The sequence below is a fragment of the Triticum aestivum genome, chromosome 5B, assembly GCF_018294505.1.
Source record: "Triticum aestivum cultivar Chinese Spring chromosome 5B, IWGSC CS RefSeq v2.1, whole genome shotgun sequence".
In the NCBI taxonomy this organism is placed as follows: domain Eukaryota; kingdom Viridiplantae; phylum Streptophyta; class Magnoliopsida; order Poales; family Poaceae; genus Triticum; species Triticum aestivum.
In genome coordinates this window covers 107,236,511-107,244,871 of record NC_057807.1, presented here as the reverse complement: position 1 = coordinate 107,244,871, position 8,361 = coordinate 107,236,511, and positions in this window count along the sequence as shown.

The window sequence follows — 8,361 nt, the reverse complement described above, 5'->3', positions numbered from 1 at the left end:
CTACAGAAGACACGTCCCCAAACATTTTCTCATACTGACAAGCCTCTTGAAGCCGAGGATTGGCTTCGAGATATGGAGAGAAAATTAATTATTGCAAAATGTTCAGATCTCGAGAAAGTACTATATGCTCCGCACTATCTCACAGGAGCAGCTGCATCATGGTGGGAGAATTTTCTGCACATGCACCCCAACGAAAATGATATAACCTGGGATGATTTCAAGGAAGGTTTCCGTGGTGCACACATTCCCAAGAGTATTATGAAAATTAAGAAGAGAGAGTTCGATGACCTCAAACAAAGGAACATGACAGTGTCAGAATACAACGGTCAATTTACTCTATTGTCCCGCTACGCCAATGAAGAACGTATGACTGAAAGCAAGAAGATGGAGAAATTCCTTGACGGTCTGGCGCCCGCGCTTAAATGCCAACTGGTCGTTCACACTTTTCCAGATTTTAAGACACTAGTGGACAAAGCTATTACTCTGGAAAATGAGAGACGTAGCTTGGAGGATTTACGTAAGCGAAAAAGAGACCAGACTACTCTTGCACGCAACCACCGAAGCAGGACAGATTTTCAGAAAGGTGGGACACACAAACCTACAACAAACATCTCTCGCCCAACCAAGAATTTCCATGCAAGGGACAAAGAGTTCACATATCGCCCAGGCGTTACTTGCTACGCTTGTGGAGAAGAAGGGCACTACGCCAAACAGTGCCCCAAGCCAAGGAACTCGACCCCGAAGCCAAACAATGGTGGAAATAATTCAGCGCCCAAGCGCAACAATTTCAACCCCAACAACAACCACAGGAAGGGTCATCTAAACCACGTGACCAAAGAAGAAGCACAAAATGCTCCGGATATCGTACTCGGTACGTTTCCTGTCAACACAATACCTGCAACGGTTTTGTTTGATTCTGGAGCTTCTCACTCATTCATTTCGAAAAGTTTTGCTTTGCAAAATAATTTTTCGATGTTTCCCTTGGAAAAATCCATGATCATCAAGTCCCCTGGGATTCAGCAAGTTACTCAGAGTTACTGTCAGAATGTGGTCATTGAGTTCGAAGGATTGAAATTTTACGCCAATCTTATTGTGTTGGAAAATAAAGGACTGGATGTCATCCTAGGGATGGACTGGTTAACCACCAACAAAGGTTTTATTGACTGTTTCAACCGGACCGTAATTCTCACGCACCACCACGGGAAGACAATAAAAGTATCAGCCAAGGAAAGAAAAATACCCCGGCAGCCGAGATTGAATAAGGTGGACGTTTCTGAGTTAAGCAAGGTTCCAGTAGTATGTGAATTTCCAGACGTATTTCCCGAAGAACTACCAGGCATGCCACCAGACCGAGAAATAGAATTCAGCATTGAGCTAGCACCAGGAACCACCCCCATATACAAGAAACCATACAGAATGGCACCATCCGAGTTGATCGAGTTGAAGAAACAAATAAAGGAATTACTGGACAAGGGATACATTCGAGCCAGCTCCTCACCTTGGGGATCACCAATTTTATTTGCCAAAAAGAAGGATGGAACACTAAGATTGTGCATAGACTACCGAGCACTTAACATGGTCACAGTCAAGAACAAATACCCGATGCCACGAATAAATGATTTATTTGATCAGCTCGCTCAGGCCAAGGTATTCTCAAAGATTGACTTAAGGTCAGGATACCATCAATTAAAAGTGCGAACAGAAGATATCCCCAAAACAGCCTTCACCTCCAGATATGGACTATATGAGTTCACAGTTATGCCTTTTGGATTAACAAACGCCCCCGCATATTTTGTTCACCTCATGAACAAAGTATTTATGAAGTTTATGGACAAGTTCGTTGTGGTATTTATCGATGATATTCTGATATACTCCAAAACACCAGAAGAGCACGCGGAACATCTCAGGATTGTGCTAGGAGAACTCAGGAAACATCAATTGTATGCCAAGTTCAGCAAGTGCGAATTTGGCTAAGACAAGTAGGCTTTCTAGGTCACGTGCTGACCCAAGACGGTATCGCAGTGGACCCGGAGAAAGTTAGGGCCATACTTGACTGGAAGGCACCAGCCAGCGTAACGGACATACGAAGTTTCTTGGGAATGGCAGGATATTACCGCAGATTTATTGAAGGATTCTCCACCCTAGCCAAGCCAATGACGCAGTTGCTCAAGAAGGACAAGAAGTTCGAATGGACAGAAGCCTGCGAAAAAAGTTTCCAAGAGTTAAAATGGAAATTAACCACAGCACCGGTATTAATTGTGCCAGACATACACAAAAACTTTGAGGTGTATTGTGACGCATCCCGAAAAGGTCTCGGGTGCGTGTTGATGCAAGAAGGCAAGGTTGTCGCATACGCTTCACGACAACTCCGCAAGCATGAGGAAAATTATCCCACTCATGACTTAGAAATGGCAGCAGTCATTCATGCACTTAAGGAATGGAGGCATTTCTTACTTGGGAATCGATGTGAAATATACACGGACCATAAAAGTCTCAAATATATTTTCACACAGCCAGAACTAAACTTACGGCAACGACGCTGGTTGGAATTGGTAAAGGATTATGATGTTGGTATCCACTATCATCCAGGGAAAGCAAATGTAGTGGCCGATGCTCTTAGTCGAAACCCCAGCTCCGACGAAAACAGTCTGCAAAGTTTGAGACCTGAATTCCAACAAGAATTTGCCAAACTCAACTTGTTAATGATCGCGGAAGGCACCATATCAAACTTGGAAATAAAGCCCGACCTTGTGGAGAGAATTAAAGAAGCTCAGCCTGGTCACCCCAGCATTGAAGGAATTAAAAGAAAGGTGAGTATGGGCAAGGCCTCGGAATTTGTCATAGGCGATGATGGAATATTACGGTACGGGGACAGACTCTGCGTGCCAAACATAGAGGACCTCAGACAGCAAATCCTAGCTGAAGCACACACCACTCCATATTCAATCCACCCTGGAGGAACCAAAATGTATAAGGATATTCAGGAAAGATTTTGGTGGCACGGTATGAAGAGGGACATAGCCACATTCGTTGCATGTTGCGATTCTTGTCAACGCATAAAAGTTGAGCATCAAAAACCAGCCGGACTACTGCAACCAAACAAAATACCTGAGTGGAAATGGGATGAAATAGGGATGGATTTTATTGTCGGACTACCTCGGTCACGACACGGGAATGATGCCATATGGGTCATCACCGATAGATTAACCAAGGTGGCACATTTCATTCCAGTGAAGACAACCTACAACACTCAGAAGCTTGCCAGGATTTATCTCTCCCGTATAGTTTGTCTGCATGGAGTCCCGAAGACTATAATATCCGACAGAGGCACTCAATTTGTCTCGAGATTCTGGGATCATTTACAACAGGCTCTGGGAACTCAATTGGCCTTCAGCACAGCCTACCATCCCCAGACTGATGGACAGACTGAACGCGTAAACCAAATTTTAGAAGACATGCTGAGAGCATGTGTCCTCACCTATGGAACCAGTTGGGAAGAAAGCCTGCCATATGCCGAGTTCGCATACAACAACAGTTACCAGGCCAGCCTGCAAATGGCACCTTTTGAAGCCCTATACGGACGGAGATGTCGTACCCCGCTAAATTGGTCAGAGACCGGAGACAGCCGTATCTTCGGCCCAGACGTGCTCAAAGAAGCCGAGGAAAAAGTCAAGCTAATCAGGGACCGACTCAAGACCGCTCAAAGCCGACAGAAGAGTTATTACGATCAGAAACATCGTGGGGTCAATTTTGAACCCGGTGAATTTGTGTACCTACGAGTATCACCTATGAGGGGACTGCAACGGTTTAAGATTAAAGGAAAGTTAGCACCAAGATTCATTGGACCATTCTGCATAGTGGCACGAAGAGGCACTGTAGCCTACCAGCTAGACTTACCCGAAGACTTGTCCGACATTCACGACGTGTTCCACGTCTCTCAATTAAGGAAGTGCGTAAGCAAACCAGAGAAACAAGTATTCCATGAGAACATTGACGTGCAGCCAGACCTCACTTATCGGGAACGCCCAGTAAAAATATTAGAGGAGTCTGAAAGGAGAACCCGACAGAAGACCATCAAGTTTTTCAGAGTTCAGTGGAGCAACCACACCGAAAGCGAAGCAACTTGGGAAAGAGAGGATTTTCTTCGGACAGAACATCCATACTTATTTAAGGATCAGCTGAAATCTCGGGGACGAGATTTTTCCTAAGGGGGTAGGTGTTGTGACACTCCAAAATTTTTATTTGGTTTTCAGCAAAAACTTTGTGGTTTTTGAAAAGAGGCCATTTAAAATTTTCCAGAAAACCTTCCTCTTAAAAACTTCCTTTTCTTTGGCAAGGATTTTATTTTTCTTCAAACTATGGTGTTTGATCTTTTGAAACTTCTTCTCTGTTGGTTCCCTCTCAAATTATTTTGGGAGTTTAATTTTTTTCTTTTAAAAAGAAACTCTATGAAAATTTGGGATTTTCATATCTTGGAAACCACCCATGACTTTGTATTTTGCCCATGTGGTAAAACCCCTCCAAAACCTCCCCTCCTCCTTGTAATCAACCTAAGTTCTCTGTCCCAACTAATCCAAGCAAGTTTTGGATTTTATTCTAATTTTCTTTCCCCTCAAATCATTTCTGCAAATTATTTGGAGCCTGAGAGATTTTCAAAGCAAGTACCCTTTTGCATTTGAGTTTTGACCTCAAACCAACTCTCCTGGATGGTCCTTTGTACCCACAACCCAGAACCATCTTGATCCACTCCTCCTCTTTTCAAATTTTTCAAATTCAGTCTCTGCAAGTTTGGACCAGATTTGCCAAATTTGGTGAAATTCATATCTACACTTCTTCCTAAAATTCCACCAAAATTCAGGCAGCCTACTGGAGCAATGAGTAGCCACTCCACCAAAAATCAGCTCAAGGAAAAATTCCCTACATGCCTAGATCATTCTGCCGAACACTTGGCATGCACTGTTGCTGTTCATATTCAGAAAATTCAGTTTTCAGTGTCGTTTTCGTCCGTCAGTTTCAATCACGCGTAGACAGTACGCTTGGCGCGTTGCACGCGGCTTCTTCTCCCTGGCCAGCACCCCCGCACGCGCGCTTGGCGTCTTCCCGGCGTCGGTGGCGCCCTTGGCCGCCCGCGCCGGCGTGTCTTGCGGCGGCCGAACCCCCGTAGCAGCCGACAGGGGACGGAACGGCGGCTCAACGCCGTTCGGCGCCGCCCAACGCCCCTCTGCTCTCCGCGTGGCCTCATGCATGCCAGCGCACGCCCGTGGCACCGTCGCCGTGGCCCGGCAAGCACGGAACGTGCTCCCTGCCACCGACGGGCCCGCGCGCCCCGTTCCTGTCAACTCGCCCATAGCACCAAATCCCAGCCCGATTAGCACCTAAATGGAACCGGTGTAACCTCAACAACGACGCCCAACTCCCTAATCACCCCTGACCAAGCCCCTGCGCCGCCGTAACCTTCACCGGAGATCCCCGTTCACGGCCACCGCCTCGGACCGCCTATAAAAAGGGCCCCCGAGCTCACCCTCGAGCACGCACCCCTCTACACCTCACCAAGCCCCGCCAGGCCACTAGGAGGACCTCGAGGAGGTCTCCTCCCCCAACTCCGGCCGCCCCGACCCGCCTCGGCCTCCACCTTGATTCGCTCCGGTGAGGCCCGTCCCGGCGCCCAAATCCTGTCTATAGCCCTCTCTAGGCACCCAGTAAGCTAACCGCCAGCATCAATTTGTCTTCCGTAGCTCTCTCCGACGAGTCCCTCGACCACCCGAGCCACCGTCCGCCGGAGCAAGGCTCGCCGTCGACGTGGTACTCGCCGGCGACCACCACCACCACCAACCGACGCGGAAGTGCACCTGAACACGGAGGTACTCTCCGATCCCCCTGCCTCGCCGTGGATCGCCGCCGGCGACCACCGCGGCTCTCGGGCACCGGCGAACTCTGCCGCCCCGTTTAAATATTCAAACCTGACGGGCGGGACCCGCCTGTCAGCCTCTCTGTCCTGTCTAAGCGAAGCGTTTTCTGAAAACGCCTTCTGCCAAATACGTTTTCCCGTCTGGGCTGGCGTATTCTACTCGAGTCGTTTTCTGTTTTTATAAGCTAGCCCCTGGGAAACTTTCTGTTTCATTACAGATGAGTCCCTGGATAAAACCCTTTATAACTTTTTAACAGAAAGTATTTTTGAGTGATTCTTTTCTGTCCTCTTCAGATTTTGTCTAGTTTTTTATCATATTTATTTGAAAAATATTGGTATAATTTTTGTGCACCTCACGGTATTCACGATAGCGCATATATTTTCTTTATACCGTAGATACCGAAGGAGGTGACGGAGCCGCGAACTTCACCGAGCTAGGCTCCGACTACTCCGAACCAGGCAAGCATGTTTGAACTTTTGATATGATGATTGTTTTGGCATGTTTGCATTAAGTAGTTTATGGCATGTTGATGAACATACCGACGAATGTCATGTTACCTGAGACGATGAGGCAAGTGAGTTTCGAAAATCCATGAGTGGATGGATGTGAGTATGCATGGCCATGTGTTGGCATGAGGATGGGTAAGATGGCAGTGTTGTAGCATGCCAGGCTTATGCCAGACTATGTGACTTCAATGTCAACTCGTATCATTCCAGTTCCTTCCATTCTTCCTTCCTTGTACTACCACATGTTTTCCGCAAGGAATATGGCTTAGTAAGTTGTAAACCGCTTTCCTGGTACACACCAAAAAGGAGAGGCCGTGATGATGGTTCCATGGCCCTGGATTAAAGCCAGTCATCCGGTCAGGGGGCATGGGTGTTTCCGGTTGGGACCGAGAGGGGGGCACCCCTTAGAGCGCGCGTATATAAATTTGATCCCATGCTATTCGAGATTGTGATCTCCCCGTCTCAAAAGTTTTTCTTGGACGATGTCTAGGGTGATTCCTAGCATCGAGAGGTAGGATGGGTGTGTACTGGTTAGCTGTGTTTTCTTCCGAAATACCGTAAACGGAACTAGTCCTTCGTGACTACGGAAATCCGTTGGCTGTGGGAAAAATTTTGTACAAACTCTGCAGAGTCATATATTCCTTCGAATCATCTATTCCATGTCCAAGTTCGATATTAACTTATCCTGACCAAATGTCAGTTTTGATGACAGAGACTCCGGTGAATCGCATGAGTGCTAAGTCCGGTTAAATGATTATTCCTGTGGATGGACTAACCCGTTTATTTTCATGAATTGAATATTTATTATGAGCATTATTTCCTTGTGAATAAAAGCCCTTTATGTGGTGTCGCTAAGACGCCCGACTGTGGCATTTCTTTTAAAAGCCATTTATGTGGTGTCGCTAAGACGCCCGACTGTGCATTTCTTTTAAAAGCCCTTTCTGTAATGTCGCCCCGACGTCCGACTGTGGCATTTCTTTTAAAGCCCTTTATTATGGTGTCGCTGAGACGCCCGACTGTGGCATTTCTTTTAAAGCCCTTTCTGTGATGTCGCCCTGACGTCCGACTGTGGCATTTCTTTTAAAGCCCTTTATGTGGTGTCGCTAAGACGCCCGATTGTGGCATCATTTCCTTATATTTATTTGTTCACCTTTCGAGGCGTCGCTTCAGACACCCGATCGGTCTTCATTTATGTTTTGTTGGGATTTCAGGTGGACTACCGCCGTTTCCCTTTTACTTACCTCGTTATGCTAATTTTTGAACGTACATTGGTGAATTAATCATGACGCATTCATGCATGCATTTGTTATATCTTACGTCCGAACTGTCTTGCGAGTACTTTCAAAGTACTCACTGGCTTGTTGATTTCGCCAGATGCTGACGAAGGCGATCTCATGGATGAAGAATTTGATAGCGAGTCTGATGCCTAGAGGAGTCCCAGTCAGTCTCGTGCGACCCTGGATTTGGTCACTGTATTATATCCGGTTCTGCTACCAAATAAATTGTCAGGACCCCGACTCGATGTCACATCGATCTAGCTGGTAACACCTCATATCACTTTGCGGCCTCACGCACGGTATTCCCACGGGTGTCGTCTTACCTTTTTCCCGGGACCGTTTGCGCCTTTTGGCTCACGTATATGATAGTGTCGCTAGCATCCATATGATAAAGAGCCCGGGCTGACATGACTAGTCGTAAACCCAAAGTGGCACAGACTTACAGGGACAGGCATCCATGACCCAGCTTCGAACGTGTCGGTCATCAGCAAGTGGGTCCGGGCTGTAGCACTGGGCTAGCAGGACTCCGGTAAACCGGGCTGTAGCGGGCTAACAGGACTCCGGTACTCAAAGTGTGACATTTCCCCGAAGGGACAGACACAGGAACGAAGAAGGACACATGCCGGCCAGCCTAAGTGTTCCAGAGCAGTAGCAAGCTACCATGGCTCA